Source organism: Berghia stephanieae, chromosome 6 (genome assembly GCF_034508935.2).
Source record: "Berghia stephanieae isolate SIO BIC M18660-M18661 chromosome 6, UCSD_Bste_1.3, whole genome shotgun sequence".
Taxonomy (NCBI): domain Eukaryota; kingdom Metazoa; phylum Mollusca; class Gastropoda; order Nudibranchia; family Aeolidiidae; genus Berghia; species Berghia stephanieae.
This window is the reverse complement of record NC_088365.1, coordinates 30,427,542-30,448,288: the sequence shown is the minus strand read 5'-3', so window position 1 is coordinate 30,448,288 and position 20,747 is coordinate 30,427,542. Positions and strand designations below refer to the sequence as shown.

Genomic DNA, 20,747 nt, shown 5'->3' with positions numbered 1-20,747 from the left:
CGATGCAACCAACAATTTTCTCATTCTGATTTCTTTTGTACATCGCAAAATTTAAAGAAATGTTTTGATTACAGCAATAAATACTAAACAATGTGTTGTAGAGCTCACTTGTTACTTTTTTTGTTTGAGTAAGAAAAGTCTATTTTTGTGCTGGGTGGGTGTGAATATTTGGGGGAAATTCTAAAAATAGCTGGTAAGGAGAGAGTTTTAAAAAAAGGAAAAAAAAACCTTTACCGTCCACAGAAATCACTGGGTTTTTTTTGTCCAAAGTGAGAAAATTGAGGATTTATGATTGTGGGCAAGGAACAAAAAAAAAAACGACAACAAAAAACAGAAAAACAAAAGTGCATGAAGCGGGGCTCGAACACGAGACTATCGGATCACATAGCATCGCTTTAATAAATGGACAACCCCGGCCCCTTTAACATAGGAATCAACTAGTAAATCAATTTTTATCATTTGTTTTCCTCTGAAAAACCCGGGATAAAAATCTGCACCTTGGGTGGAATGACTCCAAAGGAATAGATATATTAAATCCCATTTCTTGACAAAGGTTTAAATTTGTTTATCCTTTCCATAATAGTATGCGTGTGAGTATTTGTGCGGCTATGTGATCTTGCGGTACAGCACTCGTTTTCGGATCGGAAGGTCCTGGATTCGAGCCTCGCTCGGCGCATAGTTGAGTCCTTGGAAAAGGCTCTATGTTGACGGCGATGTACTCATTTAACACCTGAGTACGATGAGAATGTAAGTAAAGAGCCTTTTTTTCCAAATACTCAACTATGCGCCCAACAAGGCTCGAACCCAGGACCTTCCGATCCGAAAGCGCGTGTCATCCCACAAAACCACACAAGACCACACAATCAGCCAATCGTACTTTCAGAGTTCGGAATGTGGTTTGGTCATCATTAAACAGTGACCAGACATGGACGACACGACAGAAAACATTAACAGATGGACCAGAAAAGCCTCTTCGGATGTCAGAGAAATTAGATTCCATCATAGAGACTGTCACCCTTTCAATTGACGTACTGTTATGGCTTCCACGGACACCTTGCCAAAAACACACAAAACACATTTTTACTTTTTGGCCAGAAAACTTAAACTTCAAATAACGAGCCTTTAAAAAAACTCTCAATTAAAATAAGCAAACTCTCAAAGCTGAGACTTAAAAATAAATCTGAGAATTTGAGACATTTTTAGGAGTTTTGGCATTGTCCCTTCGCCTCGAAACGGTATTAAGTCGGGATTTTCAATTTTGTTTTTTTGTGTGCCCAATCAAAGTTTATTTTATGCCTAAAACTTTGTTACCAAATTTGTAAAATTCTGATTATTCATTGCCGAGATATGGCCGATAGAAGTAGGGAGAATGTAAAAGTCAAGTTTTGAGGAAATCGACTTTGAAGTTGAAGCACCTTTTTCACGCAGTCGAATCAAGTGGCAAAGGTAACTCCTTGGATACGGCATTGAAAATTTAACAAGAGAAATAAAATTTGTCATGAGCTTAGAACATACATTTAATAATACGCACATAATTTTTTACAATAATGCAATTATTACTTTTGTAGTTATTTATTATTAGGTAAGATGCTCCAGAATTAATAAAAAAAAAACACAAATAATTACCTGCAGCTTCATGAAATTGTTCACTTGTTGACGGGTTTTTGACATTTAATTAAACAATCAATGAAATAAGGATTATTATGATGACATTTTTGTTTTATTTAATAGAAGAAATACGATTTCAAAATGTCAAAAGTTAAAGAACAGCTACTATTTTCAGTACAGTTTGAAACAACGTATTGCCGTGTGGACAGAGAGAGAAATAACAAGAAAGAGGATGAGAGAGCAAGGAAGAGAAACTTGCACGCACACACACACACACACACACACACAAGCACACACGAATACACACAAACACACACGAATATACACACACACACACACACGAGAGAGAGATATGAGAGAGAGAGAGAGAGAAGGAGAGAGAGAGAGAGAGAGAGGGGGGGGGGCGCTTGTGCACTGAAGAGGACAGGAGGAAAAGTGGTGTGTGTGTGGGGTGTGTGTGTGTGTGTGGTTGATGGGAAGTGGTGTGGGGGGGGGGGGGGGGGGGGGGGAAAGAAAGGGGGGGGGGGGGGGGGAGGGAGAGAGAGAGAGAGAGAGAGAGAGAGAGGAGAGAGAGAGAGAGCGATTGAGCTAGATATAAAGGAGGGGAGGCGGAGCAAAGAATTGGTAGGATATAGAAAAGACCTTTGTTTCATAAGAAGTCAAAGTCAATCAATTGGAAACATATTGACCAATGAGATTGCATTTGAATAAAATTAGACTTGTCAAATGATTTGTTACATTGTTTCCATTTTGAGTCAGTTGACAGCTTGAGGAGGAGGGGTGGGGCTTATTTTGTAATGACCTGCATGAAATCTTGTAATGGAATCTTCTTCTTAGAGCTAGAACTCTCAGTTGTTTAGGACATGTCACTAGTTACTACACCTTGTGGTCAATTGTCAGCTATGTAAATCTCCTCCCCTTTTGCTTAGCGTTCGCAAACATTGTGGATTGTTTTAATCCCCACCCCCACCACACATCCGTCCATAATTCGATGAAAATTATTATCTCTCTCTCTCTCTCCTCTCTCTCTCTCTCTCTCTCTCCCCCCCCCCCCCCCCCCCCCCCCCCACATATTTCTCTTTATCAAAAATATATTCCTCTCAACCTTTCGCTCTGCATCCGACGTTCTCTCTCTCTCTCTCTCTCTCTCTCTCTCTCTCTCTCTCTCTCTCCTTCGCTCTCTCTCTCATTTTCATAAATCTTCTTCTATCATCTATCTATCTATCTATCATATCTATCTATCTATCTATCTATCTATCTATCTATCTATCTATCTATCTATCTATCTATCTATCTATCTATCTATCTGTCAGTTTATCTATCCATACATTTATCGGTTTCATTTTTTGTTAGTATTACTATCCGCAGTTCATTAATTTTGGAAGGCTTTTTTTACTTTTCTGCTTTTTTATTTTAAAGATGCTTATCGTAGGCAATCTCTGTCAATGAAACTGTTGTTCATAACAAAGTAATTTAAATAACGTTAAGACTTAGCTAGTGTTAAATTTCCGAAAGATAGGTACTTCGCCTCATTATACAATGCAGTTAGACAAAGAAATAAGAACACGTGGTGTGTATCAAAATGCGCAAGCACACACACACACACACTACACACACACACACACACACACACAAAGCATGCAAGCGTTGACCATGCCAAACTTTGAGACGCATGTGATCAGTTTCGACCAATGAGAATCTCTTATTTGTAAGGTTGTTAGGGAAAATGCTAGTCTTGTTTACAGTTTTTAAAGTTCATTATTGGTTGAACCATGTAACTGCTGATTTAGCCATGCATTCTATGAGATAGATAAAGACACGCCCTTTGCTGTGATACCTAACAAGTTATTAGTCAGAGAAAGCACGTAGTATTATTAAGCTTTGGATATGGTGGCTATCTGAGGGAAAGGCAACTCTCGTGTTGAATGCGTTACTAATAGGTGTATTTTAAAACTTGAAATTACACAACTTATCGCAAATATTTATGTTCAATTATTATGTTTTTGTGTAGAAAAATGAGTGTAGTTTCTGAAACAACCAACAACTGAAATTTGATCATTTTGACCTTTTTCACTTTAAACCCGATTTTCCTCGCTTTCCAAATCCCGACTTAATACCGTTTCGAGGCGGAGGGTCACATATGAGACCGCTGATCAATGAAAATCGATGAAATTCATGAGCCTGTACTTGTGTTAAAATTGTTTGCAATTTATTACGTAATCCAAGCGTGACGTTCTTGAACTCCTTCTTTCAAACCGAAAATTCCGTACCCAACTCGACAATTCTATTGAGAGTACTGGTTGTTGCTTAACCCGCTTTCTATTATAACTTTTGTTCTTAGTCGTCAGCACATTATGTAAGTAGTTAAATTGGCACTAACTTGTTTTTAAAAATATTTTTGTCTTATAATTAATCATTTTTAACTATATCTATTTGAAGCACGTCCTATCGGGGTCTGGTAGACTGTTGGAAAGAAAGTGTGAGAAAAGTGATTCCTTAACCTTAATGAGGCGATATCATTTATATATAAATAATCTCCCGAACTAAAGAAGTGAATGCTCTTTTGTTTTAAACATTACATTTATGATTGTTCATGTTATTTTTATTTTTATTTGTAAGCTATCAATTAGTGAATGAAAGGCAATCAGAGTAAGGAGACCGCCATGTTGTTTTGACGAAGTGTTGGAAGAGAGAGAAACAAGAAGGATATAGGGCAAATTCAATGACGCCTTCCGTTTCTTATTTAAGATTGTTTGCTTTGAATATTTGTTTACCTTTAGATACGTAGTTGTTAACTATTGTTTTCACTTTCTTTTGGGTAATATAAAAGACAGTGGATATAGTTAAGTGATGGCATAACTATTGCGCCTAGTTCTAGTTTATGAATAGACCGATCCGATGTACCGATTTTCATGGGGTTTTGTCTAAATATGTCTTTCTATACTTTTTGTCACGAAAATTGTTTTAGATGGATCGAGGTGCTGCTGTCAGTTGTGCTTGTCATGAAATATATTTTGTCTGAATCAAGAACTTTTATTTTAATAATTACGAGCGATCTTAAATTATTTTTTTTCCTAAAATACAGTCAAACCTGTCTATAACGACCACGCACAATCTACGGCCAAAGTGGTCGTTATAGACAGGTGGTCGTTATATACAGGATTAATGGCTGGAGGAAGGGGGGTGGGGGGGGGGGGTTAGCGGAGGCGGGGGTTAGTGGGAGGCATGAACAATGTCTTAGCCTTATCTTATTCAAAGCATTGGAACCTATCAGGAGTCATCATTTATTATTGTCATTGTTAATGGTAGTAATATTCTTCTTCTTCTTCTTCTTCTTCTTCTTCTTCTTCTTCTTCTTCTTCTTCTTCTTCTTCTTCTTCTTCTTCTTCTTCTTCTTCTTCTTCTTTTCTTTTATTATTTATTTTATTTTATTATTATATTATTATTATTATTATATATTATTATTTATATTATATTATATGATATTATTATTATTATTATTATTATTATTATTATTATTATTATTATTATTATTATTATTATTATTATATTATTAATTATTATTAATATTTTTATATATTATTATTATTATTATTAATTATTATTATTATTATTATTATTATTATTTATTATTATTATTATTTATTATTATTATTATTATTATTATTATTATTATTATTATTATTATTATGATCAATAATAGCAATAATTGTCACAATATATATATTGTTATTGTATGGAGTCACGTCAATATCATATCACTCATTTTATTGTTACGTTTAGAAACACTACTATAGTTGTTATTGTTTTGATTTCCGGTTCTCGTTTTGGAAGGTTATCCCTGAAAGTCAATAAAGCTTCTTAAAACTAATCAAATCACTCTTGTTGTTTGTAGGTGTCATAAATAAATATAACATGGTGGCAGCGATGAAAAATACCCACAACAGTTAATCAAGATAAGTATTGTCAACATTTGAGCTAAACAAATGGTATGGTTTCTCACCAAGTCCCTATGCCCTATCTAAATTGGGATAATGACAATAAGCAACACTCGTATTATGAATGGAAAGAATTCATGGAGTCTTTCTTCATTATCAATGGAGTCAGTGATGTTAACAAATAGCATTACATATTGCTATCGTCTGGAACGAAAGGAAGAGACTTGTTTCAGTCCTCAAAATTGACAGATGCAGACAAGAAGATACCAACACATGTTTGGAAAATTTTCGAAGATTTTTTGGTAGAAAACCCGAACAAATGGGTTCAAAGAATAGAACTTCAAGCACAATGCCAAGGACAGGAAGAGTCGATAGAAGCATTCCTACTGCGACTAAAAGATAAAACTGCTAAATGCTCATTCCAAGACGAAGCTGCACAGAACGAAAGACTCCTGAAACAACTGATAAAGGGATGTAAATATAATTAAGAAAAAAAAAGAGATTGATTGAAAAGGGAGAGTTATTAGACTTGAAAACAGCAATAACAATGCTCAAAAGCCATGAATCATCGATAAAACATGCTACAGAATACGTCACGGCTGCAACAGACATTGAAAAACCAGCCAGACTTGATACAATTAAAATGAAATCGAAGAGCAAATGTAACAAATGTGGCCTTTATCATGAAGCTAGGAAGTGTCCACCATTCGGGTCAGTGTGCAAAAACTGTAAAAAACCCAACCAATGGGCAAAAGTATGCCTGTCAAAATCTGACAACCCACCAAGGAACCATGGCAAGAACAACTTCAATTATAAAAAAAGAAGTAAAAGACAGAGCTTCTAAACCCAGTTTTGGTCACAAAAAACTGCACAACCTAAATGCAGATCCTGATAGTAGCGATGAAGAATTTCAATTCAATAATGACACCCTGTCAACTAATAAACAACACAGAAGTGATGATAATCTTACAAGAATTCCCATAGTTGTCCCTGGGAAAGAGGATCAGACCATGAATCTCAAAGTAAAAGTAGATGCAGGAGCTAATGCCAATATTATCACTTGCAGAGCATTAAAACAAATATACTCTGAAAAGTTCCATGGCGACAAACACGATTTGCAGACAATCCTGTCCGCAAGCAAACTTAGTCTATCGGGTTATGGCGGAGCACCAATCAAACAGATGGGATGCCTTGACGTACTGTGCAAAGGCAACATGATTAGTTTCTTTGTTGTTGAATCCAATAGTCCTAACATTATTGGCTTGGAAACGTCTCGAGATCAAGGGCTCGTAAAAATAAATTGTGCTATCCAAGCTCAAGGAGAAACCCAGAAATTAACAATCAACAAGTTGAAAGAAGACTATGCAGAGGGCTTTGATACCATTGGAACCTTCAAAGATGAATTCTATATCACATTAAAGGATGGTGCAACACCAGTGATACACCCTCCTAGAAAATGTCCAGTCCACATAAGAGATGAGCTGCTCCAGGTATTACAAGATATGGAAAATGACGGTGTCATCGAAAAGGTGAGCCAACTAACAGATTGGGTCAACTCCTTGGCTTTCAGAAGAAAATTTAATGGCAAGCTGCGCGTGTGTTTGGACTCAAGAGATTTGAATAAAGCTATAAAGCGAGAACATCACAGAACGCCTACTTCGAAGAAATTTCGCACAAGTTCGCAGGTGCTAAACACTTCTCAAAAATTGATGCTCAGCAAGGATATTGGGCTATAAGGTTGGTTAAAGAATCGAGCCTATTGGCCACCTTTAATTCGTCTTTCGGTCGGTATAAGTTCCTCCGTCTTCCCTTTGGTCTTAGTGTCTCCCAAGACATATTCCAGAAAAGAATGGACCAAATATTAGAAAACTACCCTGGAGTAGAGGGAATCACAGATGATGTGTGTGTTCTTGGCCAAAACAAAGAAGAGCATGACAAAAACGTTATTCACCTGATGAATGTAGCTAAGCAGCATGGACTGGTGTTCAATAGTCAAAAATGTTTTATTGCACAAAACAAGATTACATTCTTTGGTCTTCAATGGACATCCGAAGGCGTACAACCAGATCCGGATAAGTGCGATAACATAAAACGAAAAGCTAGCCCAGAGTGCAAAGCAGACTTACAGTCGTTCTTAGGAATGATTCAGTACTTAAGCCCTTTCATTCCAAAGCTAAGTGAAAGAACAACAGCATTCAGAGAACTTTTAAAAATGGACAGCACATGGCAATGGAATAAATCACACGAGAAATTATATCAGCGTTTGAAAGATGACATCCATCATCAAATACGTTTGTCTTACTTTGACACATCAAAAGACACAACATTAGAAGTAGACAGTTCATTAAAAGGCCTAGGGGCAGCACTGATACAAGATGGGAAGCCTGTGGCATTTGCTTCCAAAAGCCTCTCCGAAAGCGAAAAAAGATACGCAAATTTTGAGCGAGAATTGCTGGCCGTTGTGTTTGCATGTGAACGATTCCACACCTTCATTTATGGGAAAGCAGCTACAATACAGTCTGACCATAAGCCATTGGAAACAATCCAACTAAAAACATCTCAAATTCACCACCTCGCTTGCAAAGAATGCTACTGAAGATCCAGCAGTATAAAATTGATATCCAATATAAACCTGACAAAGAGACTCAGTCCATGGTATTTGCAGATTTTCTGTCCAGAAATAGACCAACCCCTGGAGACGAAATAGAGCTGGATGCAACTGTTCACTTCATAATGATCAGTAAAGAGAGAAAATGTGAGTTACAGGAAGAAACCGTCAATGATGATGAGCTCTCAATAATCAGAACTCAAATTATGAATGGGTGGCTTGAAAACATAAAAGAAGTCCCAAAAACAATGCGACCATACTGGTCCATGAAAGACCTACTATCCATCGATGACGGCATCATACTGATTGGATCAGCACTTGTAATTCCAAAAAAAAAAACTACAGAGAATGATCCTGGATAAGCTACATATTAGTCACCAGGGCCAAGAAAAATGCCTACTGGCCGCGAGAGACAATGTGTTTTGGATAGGCATGACTAAAGACATTATCGAAAAGATCAAGTCGTGTGAAACGTGCAATAAGTATGCAAGATGTCAAACACGTCAGCCACTTCTGCAACTAGAACTCCCAGATAGACTATTTGAGAAATTGGCAGCAGACGTATTTCGCTTCGGTGGTCAAGATTATCTACTAATTGCTGACTACAACAGCAAGATGCCCTTTGTAAAGACACTGACTAGCACAACCAGCAGACAAGTGATTGACTACATGCATTCTGTATTTGCAACAATAACAATCCCGATAACAACAATCACCGATAATGCAAAACAATTCACAAGTTATGAATTCAAAGAATTTGTGAATGAATGGGACATAGAGCACGTCACATCAAGCCCATATTTCCCACAATCCAACGGCCAGATAGAGAGGATGGTACAGACAGTAAAGTCGTGTCTTAAAAAGAGTAGGGAAAACAAACAAAATCCTCAAATGGCCCTCCTACAACTGAGAGTCACACCTATTGACCACTTATTACCTTCCCCATCAGAACTTCTGTTTAAAAGAACAGTGAGAACACCGGTACCAAGCATGGCTAAAAGCAGAATGTGGAGCAGATTAATAGAAGAATGCACCAAAAGCAAATCAAACAGAAACACGATTATGATAAAGTGTCAACAAATCTAAAACCGCTTAAGCCAAACCAACCAGTATACATCCAAGACCCAATTGCAAAGACATGGTCCCCAGCAACTATCATTCAACAAGATAGTCAGCCCAGAGGTTACTTGGTAATGATCGAGAATGGAACAATCCTGCGTGGAAACAGCATTCACACGAGAGAGAGATTTACTCAGACCCCCCAAACAAACCTCCCAATCCCTACCACCTTCCAAGCCCATACCACACTGTATTCCCCTCCCCTTGCTGACAACCGCAACACAAGAGATGAAAGCACCCCTACTACTACTATTACAACTGCAACAAATTTAATGCAAAAACAAATACTCCAGTGCAGGTTGAGGACACAATTGACACACCTCCAATGGAATACCTCACCAGATCAGGTCGTCAAGTCAAACGTCCCAGTCGGTTAATAGAAAATTAATCTTCAACCCTTGTAACGTCACCTCTCTCAATACTATTCAAACTCTTCAGTACCCTCTGAATTCAAATATCTAAGAGGAAGAGTGAATGTCGGAAATAGTCGGCTCTGTCTGTCTTTCATTCTAATGTTTTGTACGCTGTTTGTTTTGACTGCTTTGCTGAATTATCGGAGGCTGATTTCTTTGAGGCTTAATTTTATAGACCTCAGGTTGAACATATAATGCAATCTCATTAGTCACGCCTGAGGCATCTTCTTGAGGAAGCGATTTTGCCGTTAGGCAGGTTCTCGACCGAAGCCGATTCGCTGCCACCCAGTGCCTCCTCTTGGTGGTGGAAAAGCCTGTCAACTTCGCCCCCAGTTTAGAGGAGTTTATGTCCCCGCCCCCTCGAGGGATTGAATTCGTCCAAACCAACTGGGGAGCTGTAATGTCTGGGCCGGAAGTCCCGCTTGCTGAAAGGAAATAGATGTGCATTTCGAACCCAACACCTCTCATTTCCAGGTGAATTGATCGCCGCATAATCCTGTCTGACAGAGACTACTGCATATGGCCTCTCGTGTAGTATTGTGTCCATAACAACACATTCTCGTGCTGTTCCCTGTTTCTACTGAGTTTGTTATGGGCGCGACCGAGTCCCCGGCGGTATAACCGGGCTAGGGAGTAGGTGGGGCCACAGATAACACAGGACCTAGTAGTCTGTGGGGGGAACCCCTTCCCCTTAAGGTGCAGGAGCCAGAACCCATCGGTGAGTGATACACACTCTGCTCCTCACTCACCCACCTCACACTCAGTCTGTAGTGTGGTGTCTTTTGTATGTCCTTACTTTACTTAAATCTACCGCTATAGCTTAAACTTATTCCTAGCGTTGAAACTTCAAAACCTCTATACTCCCTCTCTGGTCGGCCTTCGGCCCATGCCTTCTGTATGCCGATTTGTGATTGGATTGGAATCATGTAATAATAGTAATAAAAATAATAAATAATGAATTTATATAATTGTGCTCTGCGGCGCTTTACATAATAAATGTTGAAAAAAAACAAACAAACAAAACAAAAATAAATAAGAATCACGACACAACATAATAAGCATGAATACAGAAACAAAATCTAAGCACCATCTATTTCATAAAAAAATATGCCTTACGGAACAACTCAGTATTCAGACATTTCTTGAAAGATGATAAATTTTCACAGTACTTTGTTCGAGGACTGAGTGCGTCCCATAGGCATGGAGCAATGGATGCAAATGGCTTTTGTTTTTTTTTTCACCAAAAGTGGATTTTGAGGTGGTAACCTTTAGAAGTTGGGACTGAGAGGATCTTAAATTTCGAGTGTTTTCATATTTTTAATCAGTTCCTGCAAATATTCATATGCCAATCCATCCAGACATCTAAAAACATAGCACAATATCTTAAATTCTATCCTAAACTTCACAGGAAGCCAGTGCAATTCCTGGAGAATTGGTGTTATATGGTCTTTTTTTTCGTTAATGTTATAAGTCTAGCCACTTTATTTTGAATTTTTTTTGTAGTTGATGAATTAATCTGCTTTGACAGCCAATGAGAAGCCAATGAGAAGGGCATTACAATAATCTAATCTGCTAGTAATAAAAGAATTAACAAGCATATTTGTAATATCCTCATCAATATGTCTGATTCTTCCAATGTTTCTAATAGGATAATTCCAACATTGACATACTTTTTTAACATGATCTTCCATGGACAACCCTTGATCTAAATACACCCCACGATTTCTCACACAAGATCTAGGTTTTATTGCATTTTCACCCACGAGTATCTCATTTGTAGATATTTTTGAGAGTTGATACCTCATTCCAAAAATGATCATTTCTTTCTTGTCATCATTAAATTTTCCCAGCATGCCCTGAAAAACTGTCCAAAAATATTACTTATTTAGGTGTGCTATCACTTTCACAAAACTGATAACGCCTAAACCGAAAATAAATTAATCCTTAAAAACAACAGACTACTAAAATCCAACACTTCCACAAGCATTCCTTTTTCAATTAATGATGCCAACATTCCGGTGCAATAAGCTGAAATTTCCAAGTCTCATAAAACAATGATTGCTTGTGACATAACATTTAGATAGTTATCTTAATGAATAAGGTTATCCCAGTACTTCGAAGCAAACAAGTAAATGATACAACCACTACCCCCCCCCCCCCCCCACATTACAATGCATCCAGCTCTCATCGACATAAGCTCACATCCACACATGTAAAAATGAGCTTTAAATAAAATGAGCTTTTATATAGAGCAATATCCACTTAACGTGCCCAAATCGCTGTACAAGGGGTCCCTGGCCAACAGCAACACTTAATATTTAGGACGGAACATGATGCCTGTTAGGTGATATTACAATTTTTCGGACAGACAACGCTGTTAACGGCCAGGTACTCATTTTACACCTGAGTACGGTGAGAGAATGTGAGTAAAGAGCCTTTTCCAAGGACTCAACTATGTGCCGAGCGAAACTCGAACCCAGGACCTTCCGATCCGAAAGCGAGTGTTATACCACTAGAACACATAGCCGCACACGTACACACATGCGCAAGAAACCTACGTCTGGAAACAAAACTAATACTAGTGCCAAATGGCTGAACACAACAGCATTCCTCCCAGACACTAGAACTTAAAGAACCTCCCTAACGATTCCAACAGGATGAAACAACGTTGTCGGAGAATGTAACAGAAAGAGTTAGAATAAATAAATTATTCACATCCTAAGGGAGCGTTCACATATTACGTCATCAAAAATTTGCCCTTTTTAGACCCCCCCCCTCCCCCAAATCATCACTTGTCATCATTGACCTGACCCCCCCCCCCCCCCAACAGATGATGACGTCATCTAATTTAATAAAAACTAAAAGATAATTTTAATTTCACAATATTTATTATTCGTTTTTCAAACCATAAACATTGATTATCAACGTTTGATAAAACACATTCAGACATTTTATTAATTTCAGAAACTGTTTATAATTTATGTTTTACGATACAATGGGGACATAAAATTTAAATTTGCAAAGATAAAATCTAACAAACATTATTTAAATTAGGCTACTTGGTGCAGGTGCTATTTAAAAAAATTCAGAAAGTGTAATTTAAAATAGTATAGGAGGCAAATTATTTTATAGCATATTAGTCTTTTTGTGGAATGAATTTCTGTTTCAATTTCCAAACATAAAATTAATTGATTCAAAAATGTTTCTGCCTTGGGCCTCTGGCAATGTACTATAAATAGTATCATCAATTTCATCTTCATCGTCATCATTTTCTCCCATTTGCTGTTCTTCTTGTATGCCGCATTTTCGTGAATGGTCTTTCATTGCTGTGGTCGAGGAGTGATACAATGAACATTTAGGGCAAGTTCGCCTTTTGAGAAGTGATACCCCTTTCCCATCTTGTTTCTTGAGAGATGGGCAATACTCATCATAGCAATTTATCTTTAGCTGTTTTGAAAGGAACAAACTTTGAAATAGGCTTAATTTGCCTATGTTTTGATGACATCATCTTGGGTCTGACCCCCCCCCCCCCCTCCCCCATGTCAACACATGTCAACATTTGGTAGACCCCCCCTCCCCCCCTAGCTGATGACGTAATATGTGAACGCTCCCTAAACAACAAATGATGACGTAATCTTAAACCTCTATTGACATCAGTAACAATAATCTATCTAGTCTCCTTTAATGAATAGGATTGGTCGTTATCATTGTTTAGTAAAGTCAATATTTTTATCATCGAGCACAGAATTATCGGCAAGTGATAATAATAATAATGATAATAACAAAGATGTCTTTATTCTTGTCCAATGATTCATTCAGGTTGCTCATCAATAAAATAATAAAAGTCAATTTTTCAATTACTGTTCGAGACATCCATACGATAGGCAAGACCGGATCAAAAGGTTCCTTAATGAATTAGGGATAAGATCATTTCCCAGGTGTTTTTGCATTGTTATGATACCATTAATCATTGCTTGCAGCCCTGAAGCCACAATTGAGAACTGGGATGTCGAGTTTGCATACACGGAAAGAAGAGACAAAAAGAGAAAGAAAGAAAGAAAGAAAGAAAGAAAGAGAGAGGGAGAGAGAGAGAAAGAAAGAGAGAGAGAGAGAGAGAGAGAGAGAGAGAGAGAGAGAGAGAGAGAGAGAGAGAGGTCAAGCGAGTTTACTGCCTGGCGATTTATACTACTGGCCTTATTTAGTGTGAAAATAGTCTCTTTATGCTTTGTGTTTATTGTAGTCTTTGATGATAGCATTTTAACCAGTGAACTGTCGTACGGTAAAGAAGTGTATTAAAAATGTGGTCAGAAAACGCGTCCTTCGAATATCGATCGATTTAAATGACCCTCGTCTTGGAAAAAAACCCCCGATCAAACCTGGGACTAGCGAAGTCCTAGGTTTTGGAGTTTTGCCAAGACGAAGGTCGTTTTAATCGATCGATTTTTGAAAGACCAGTTTTCTGGCCAATTTCTTTTAACTACTTGTTTTTTTTCTCCAGAACGACATGTAACTGATTAATAGTGCATGTATGAGACGAAGTTGACAATGTATACAAAGGAGGTCTTTAATAAGTAATATCAATACAATGTGTCCTGTCGATAAATTATTGATGAAAGTTGCTTTACAAAACAATAGCAAAAAGGTCTAATTATTCCATATTCTTATTCTTACTCACCTCCACAGAGCAAATAGCGCCAAAGAGATCAATTCTAGCTTTATTCAAATCTAAATCGCGCCTTCATTATAATCTACTCTTTCGTTTTAAATGATAGAAATTCAATATGCTATAAAATAAATTCACTCAAGTCATTAAAGGATTAATATTCTTGAGAATTTCATTCGGATTTTGAAAAGATTCCTGTTTCAACAAAATCTGGGCTCTAGTTTGGTTTTTGTTTCATGTCGAAGTGAACATATTTAGGTCTGATAACTGTACGCAATTTTGGGCACTTTTTAACATGTTTGTAATGGAGAGTAGTGTACGTTGGCTCGAGAGTATTACCATTACAACGATGGGGCCATAACAATTTGGGTCATCAGACCTGCAATTACGTACACTTCGAATTGTATACATTTCCTCCATATCTTTCAAACATATTATGTCATCCAGAAAACACCAGAAGTGAGTGCGATAAATCCTGGCCTAAAGGTAAATTTATAATCTATCATGATCATACATGCATAATAATAATAATAATAATAATAATAATAATAATAATAATAATAATAATAATAATAATAATGATGATGATGATGATAATAATGATAATACTGATAATAATGATAATAATGATAATAATAATAATAATAATAATAATAATAATAATAATAATAATATAATAATAATAATAATAATAATAATGATAATAATGATAATAATAATAATAATAATAATAATAATAATAATAATAATAATAATAATAATAATAATAATAATAATAATCATAATAATAATAATGATGATGATTATGGTGATGATGATCATGATGATGATGATTACAATAATTATAAAACAAAGCTTACCAGTGAAAATCCCTAGTATTAAATCGTTTCTTTCTCTTGTTAAATAAACATTATTCCTTGCTTGTTCTAATGCACGTCAGCTAAAATCAAACCAAGTTTAAATTGACAGTTTTAAAGTACATGTCGAGGAAAGAGAAAAGAACGTCAAAAAAAAAAAAGAAAAGAAGAAAATCTGAAAGGCTATGGAGGAAAATAAAAATCAATTCACAATAAAGAGATGTAGATTTCCAAATGAAACAAATAGTTTGATAGAAGAGGCCAAACAAAATTCCACCAAGAAATATGTCTCATCCAAGAAAAATGAGACAAAAGAACTTTTAAAAATGGTAAACGGTTTCCTGAAAGACACTGCTTCAAAGAAATGCTGTCGATTAAACACAAATGGATTTGAGTTAGCACAGCGTTTTGATAAATATTTCATAGACAAAATATACGAAATACGTTCAACTTTCGACAAGGACCATTGCAACTTCATAAACATAACTAAAACCTCTGAGAAAACTGACAGCGCTCTACCTCTTTCATCTTTTGAACTTGCGACGGCCGAGGAACTAATAAAAACAGTTCATAATAGCCTAGGACCACTGCTCTTTACAAGATACTCCTCTCCACTAAAAGACATTCTCTCAGCATCTGGTGTTAACTACCACATTTACGCCGATGACACGCATATTTATGTTCCGATTTCACAAAATTCCAGAGAGGCTGTCTTCGACACCATTGGACACTGCACACAAATGGTCAAACTATGGATGAATACAAACAAGCTCAAATTAAATGAAGAAAAAAATCGAGCTCATAGTTTTCAAGAAGAAAAGCTCGCCCACTATTGTTGAAAGCATCAATATCCTTGAAAACAACATCGACAACTCAACCATACTTTGATGAAAATCTTGACATAACCACGCATATCACCAAAGTCTGTCAGTCAGTAAACTACCACCTGATAAACATAAATTGAATTAGAGATCAGCTCGACACTGAGACGGCTAAAATAATCACCCATGTCCTCTTGACAAGTCTTATCGACTATTGCAATGGCCTCTTATCTGGTTTACACGCAAAAACAACTAGGGCTTTGCAAGTGACTCAAAACAACGCCGCTAGAGTCATATTCAAGACCAGAAGATATGAAATAATAGCCTCGGTTCTGAAATCACTACACTAGGCTTTTAACGAAATCGGGCCGAACGAGACGCCGAACGGATATAGCCTTCTCACGTGACCACAAACGACCGAGGTGTTGGGCTTCGGGTAGACCATGATACGAAATCAAAGAGAAAAGGCCACTGGTACTTGGATGGTGGAAATGGTTGGGGGTGGGGGGTAGTGACAATCAGCATGGGATGTATACATTAACATTAATAATATAGGCAATAGATGACCATGGATGTGTATTGTTTGTGTATTGTTTGTATATGTTTGTGTGTGTGTGTGTGTGTGTGTGTGTGTGCGCGCGCGCGCGGTGTGTGTGTGAAAGGGATTACACAAAAACACCTTTCTCTGTAGCTTCCAAATGATTACGTATACGATAAATTTGAAAACCACATTGTTTGAATCAGCTTGCAAAAAGGAGAACATTTATCTTTGTTTCACAAAAATAGGTTTAGAAATAAAAAATTTTTCTAGTAGATTGATTTTGAAAAAAATATTGCTCATTTTTAAAAAATTTAATGATAGTTTCTTTATTTTCCGGTCGATTTTCTTGATTTATATCTCATTTTTCAATTCTCAATGCGACGAGCACACTGATGTATCTCGTGTGATTCAAACGCGTTGTTTGTTTTTGAAATATATTATATACTGAGAGTCCTGCCTCACTAATTAATTCCTGAGCGTTGAGACGGTGGCGCAACTATTACATACAAGACCTTGCAGTCGAGTCGGCAGGGCTTTTGGGTTACACAACCACTATTTACCCATCGGTCAGCGGTACTCTTTGATGTATACAACACTCACCGCCTTTACGCAAAGCCGCCTGCCCATAAATCAAGAGATGATCTCCTAACTGTTCACAAGCGAGCTGTCAAACGAACAATCGATGATTGGATAAGAATCTCAAGATCTCATATAATAAGGTAAGTTTTGGAGAGGTGACATCCGCCCACCCGTCATCGGACAGAACTTTCATTGCGTTTTATCATATAAGCTCCGCCTCCTCTTTCTATTCCCGAGTGACGAGATTAGACGAGAGGACGCGAGAGAAAAAAATGATCACGTGTTCGGTAAGTCTATTAGTCGGTCTGCTTCGGCGTGTAACTATAACTCCGTATTGGCTTCCAATTGCCCAACCAATTGAATTTAAAGTAGCTTGCATCACCTACAAATGCGTACATCGACAAGCTCCTGACTATATCAAATATCTCTTAAATGTCAATTACCATCAAGAAATCTTCGATCCTCCATCTCATTTCAACTCGAAACTAGAACAAAATTTTCCAACAGATCTTTCTCTAATGCAGCCACTGGAATCTAGAATTCCCTGTCCCCCACAACCAGAAATTCTCCAACGTTTAACTCTTTCAAGTCCAATTTAAAGGCTGCACTGTTTAAAATAGCCTTTACTTAATTCAGTTAATTGTTCTTCAAACTAAGCTTTCAGTGCTGTAGTATTTATTTTATTTTTCCTTTGTGAGTTTGTGTTTTATTGTAAAGCGTATTAGAGCATGAATTCATGGAATTTCGCGCGAGACAAATGATTTGTTATTATTATTATTATTATTATTATATTATTATTATTATTATTATTATTATTTTTTTATTATTATTATTATTATTATTATTATTATTATTATTATTATTATTATTATTATTATATTATTATTATTATTATTTATCTCCCTGTCCATGATTGTGGTGGGGATGGGTGAGGGGGGATCAATTACCCCCTGGGGACAAGTTCCCAATTTAAAAGGCCTACGTTGATAGCATAGTCTGAAACAATTTGACTGTCATATTATCATACTCTCAAATCATTGCAAATGCAAAGCTAACATATGTTGAAAACAATAAATGCATCGTTTCCTCCCAGAAACCCAGGCCCAGGCTAAACCAAGTGGTCCCATTGAAGAACAAGACACATGAAGGTGACAGTAAATGGCATGGAATCCGAATGGTATAGTATAGAGGGATAAAGAGATAGTTTAGTCAGGATGTTTACCCATGAAAAGTCTACCAAGAGTATGCGGCGTGAATATCACGAGTTGTGGTCGTTTTAATGAAAGAGAAAAAGGTACACAAAACATAAAGGACGATTCTAAATATGACTGCAATCTTCGGTTACAGGCGCCTAAGAATAAAGTCTAAATATTTCCCAACAGCAGTCTAGTCAATGTATGACCTCCAAGTATCACACTCACATAGACATTGATTCGGGGTTTCTCGCCAAAAGGGAGATAGGTACTAGATAATAATAATAATAATAATAATAATAATAATAATAATAATAATAATAATAATAATAATATGATGATGAATGAATAGATATGAATGATATGATGAATGATGATGAATGATATGATATGATAATGATAATAATAATAATAATAATAATAATAATAATAATAATAATAATAATAATAATAATAATAATAATAATAATAATAATAATAATAATAATATTAATGATGATGTTGGAAGAAGACAAAGTCAAGACTGCCAGGGGAGGGAGGGTGAGTGGGGTAGGTGAAAGAGACCGAAGTCCTCGAGGCACAGTCGCGCTCGAGGCCAGTGGTCGATGTCAAAAGTGGCCAAATAGAACATCACTTGGGCAAACAATACTAAAACTCCTTGGAAAACTCATCGGTTTTGATAATCACAAAAATTCTAACGGACTAGGACAAATTTTTTTAATGGATGTAAATGTTTATTTGTTTTGAATTTAATTGTAGTCAAATTTGTTATTTTTAAAGATTGTTTCACCTTTCTGAAGTTTAACGTTAATAAAACAAAACCAAAGTTCTGCATCTAAAAATGGTTGTGTATTTTCATAGATCATAATATTTTGATCTAGATCAGAAAATGTATTTTTAGTTCTATTAGTTTACTGGTTCTTGAGCCTTTGTCTTTCATCATAGCTTGTCGCTCCAACACAGAACCCACTCCATCCACAGCATCTGGGGAGCAGACTATAAATTATACTATAAAGTCACGATCAGTGCTGCGAGGCCCGTCCTGGCATTCTCTAAGGATGTCCACCATCGTCTGCTCTAGGCGTCCACATGTAGACAAGCTTGTCTCAGCCAGCCCCTACTTTTTCATGCTTCCAGCAGGTGTTCTCCCAGGTTTTGCCCGTACTCTGTTAAGTGTTACCTTTACCTTTGTCTTTAAAAGCAATGGTAATAATCCAAAATGGCCTTCAAACAATTCAATTTCTATGGCAACGGTTAAACATTTTTTCACATTGTACATTTTTTTTGCTTTCATAAACCACTAGCTATAAAATGAATTGGGTTATATCATCATTATTAGAAAAATTATTTTAATAAACAATTTGCTAGCGCATGTCACTTCAGTCTTAAAACAATCATTACCAGCCCAAAGGCACAACGACTGATATATATATATATATATATATATATATATATATATATATTATATATATATATATATATATATATATATAATATATATATTACCGTAATCAGAAGGTCTGAGGTTCGATGCCTGTCGAGGTCGACTGATTTTTTTGGGATGGTTTTTTACTTGTATTTTTCTTTCTTGCTTTGTCTGGCACCTTTAAGATACACTTGTTCAGATCTTTAATTTATCCCCCCCCCCCCCAGCCACCCCTTTTTTTGCAGGTCATGAGGGACCTAAACTCCATTTCATACAACTCATGTCGCCTCTTCATACCCGAGTCGAGTAAAAGCAATGTCTGTAAAGAGCCTTACCCAAGCACACAACGCTGGACTAGAGTTTCAGCAGGGAATGAACACTTTTATATAGCCAAATGAATGTAATTCTTATATTCAAACGACCATGAGTATTTCAAAGTAATCAAAAAGTAAAACTAGAAATACGAGTATAGCATACATGGTTATAAAATATTTATACCAATCACAACATCGCCATGACTATTTAAACAAGAGATAATTTGAATTTTATTTACATTGTTTATAAACTTTTGCTCATTTATTCCCAGTTAATCATGGTGTTGACGCCGTCCCTATTCTGTGATACTTGACGATCTTACTCTTTGTCACCCAAATTTTGTGAAACTATGGCCAAACAACCTATTTTGCCCCCTTGTTTAACTTCCTTGCATTTGCTTCTGAGCCTAGTCACTGTCATGTTTGGAGAAGGAAATACGATTAATTCTTCTTTGCCATCATACTGTGAACTTTGGAATGCAGCTCTTTGCAAACCAGCTGAACAAAGCAGCATCAACAAACAAGGCACAGCAAACCGTGCAGTTGACGGGAACAGAATCCAAATATTTAATTCAAAGAATTGTGTACACACGTCCAGTTTAGCTGGCAATAACTGGTGGCTGGTCGACCTAATGGATGACTACCTGGTCCAACGAGTGGTGGTCAC

At 36.6% G+C, this 20,747-nt stretch overlaps 1 protein-coding gene and 1 long non-coding RNA gene across 4 annotated transcripts in view; one reads left to right on the top strand and one right to left on the bottom strand.

Moving 5' to 3' along the window:
- The window catches only part of LOC144974834 (uncharacterized), a 26,189-nt gene extending 9,948 nt beyond the window's left edge, over positions 1-16,241 (bottom strand). The window contains exons 1-2 of one of the 3 annotated variants that reach the window (XM_078918167.1): positions 16,212-16,241; positions 15,210-15,289 (exon numbers count right to left, since the gene is read on the bottom strand). The gene's annotated coding sequence lies outside the window, so the exon portion shown is untranslated. Of the gene's footprint in view, positions 1-15,209; positions 15,290-15,725; positions 16,146-16,211 lie in introns of those variants that run through there. The other 2 variants (XM_078918166.1, XM_078918168.1) reach the window with 2 other exon arrangements.
- On the top strand, positions 3,232-20,747 carry LOC144974835 (uncharacterized). The gene is made up of 3 exons (XR_013645823.1): positions 3,232-3,964; positions 18,241-18,324; positions 20,353-20,747. It is a non-coding gene; the product is annotated as an uncharacterized LOC144974835 (long non-coding RNA).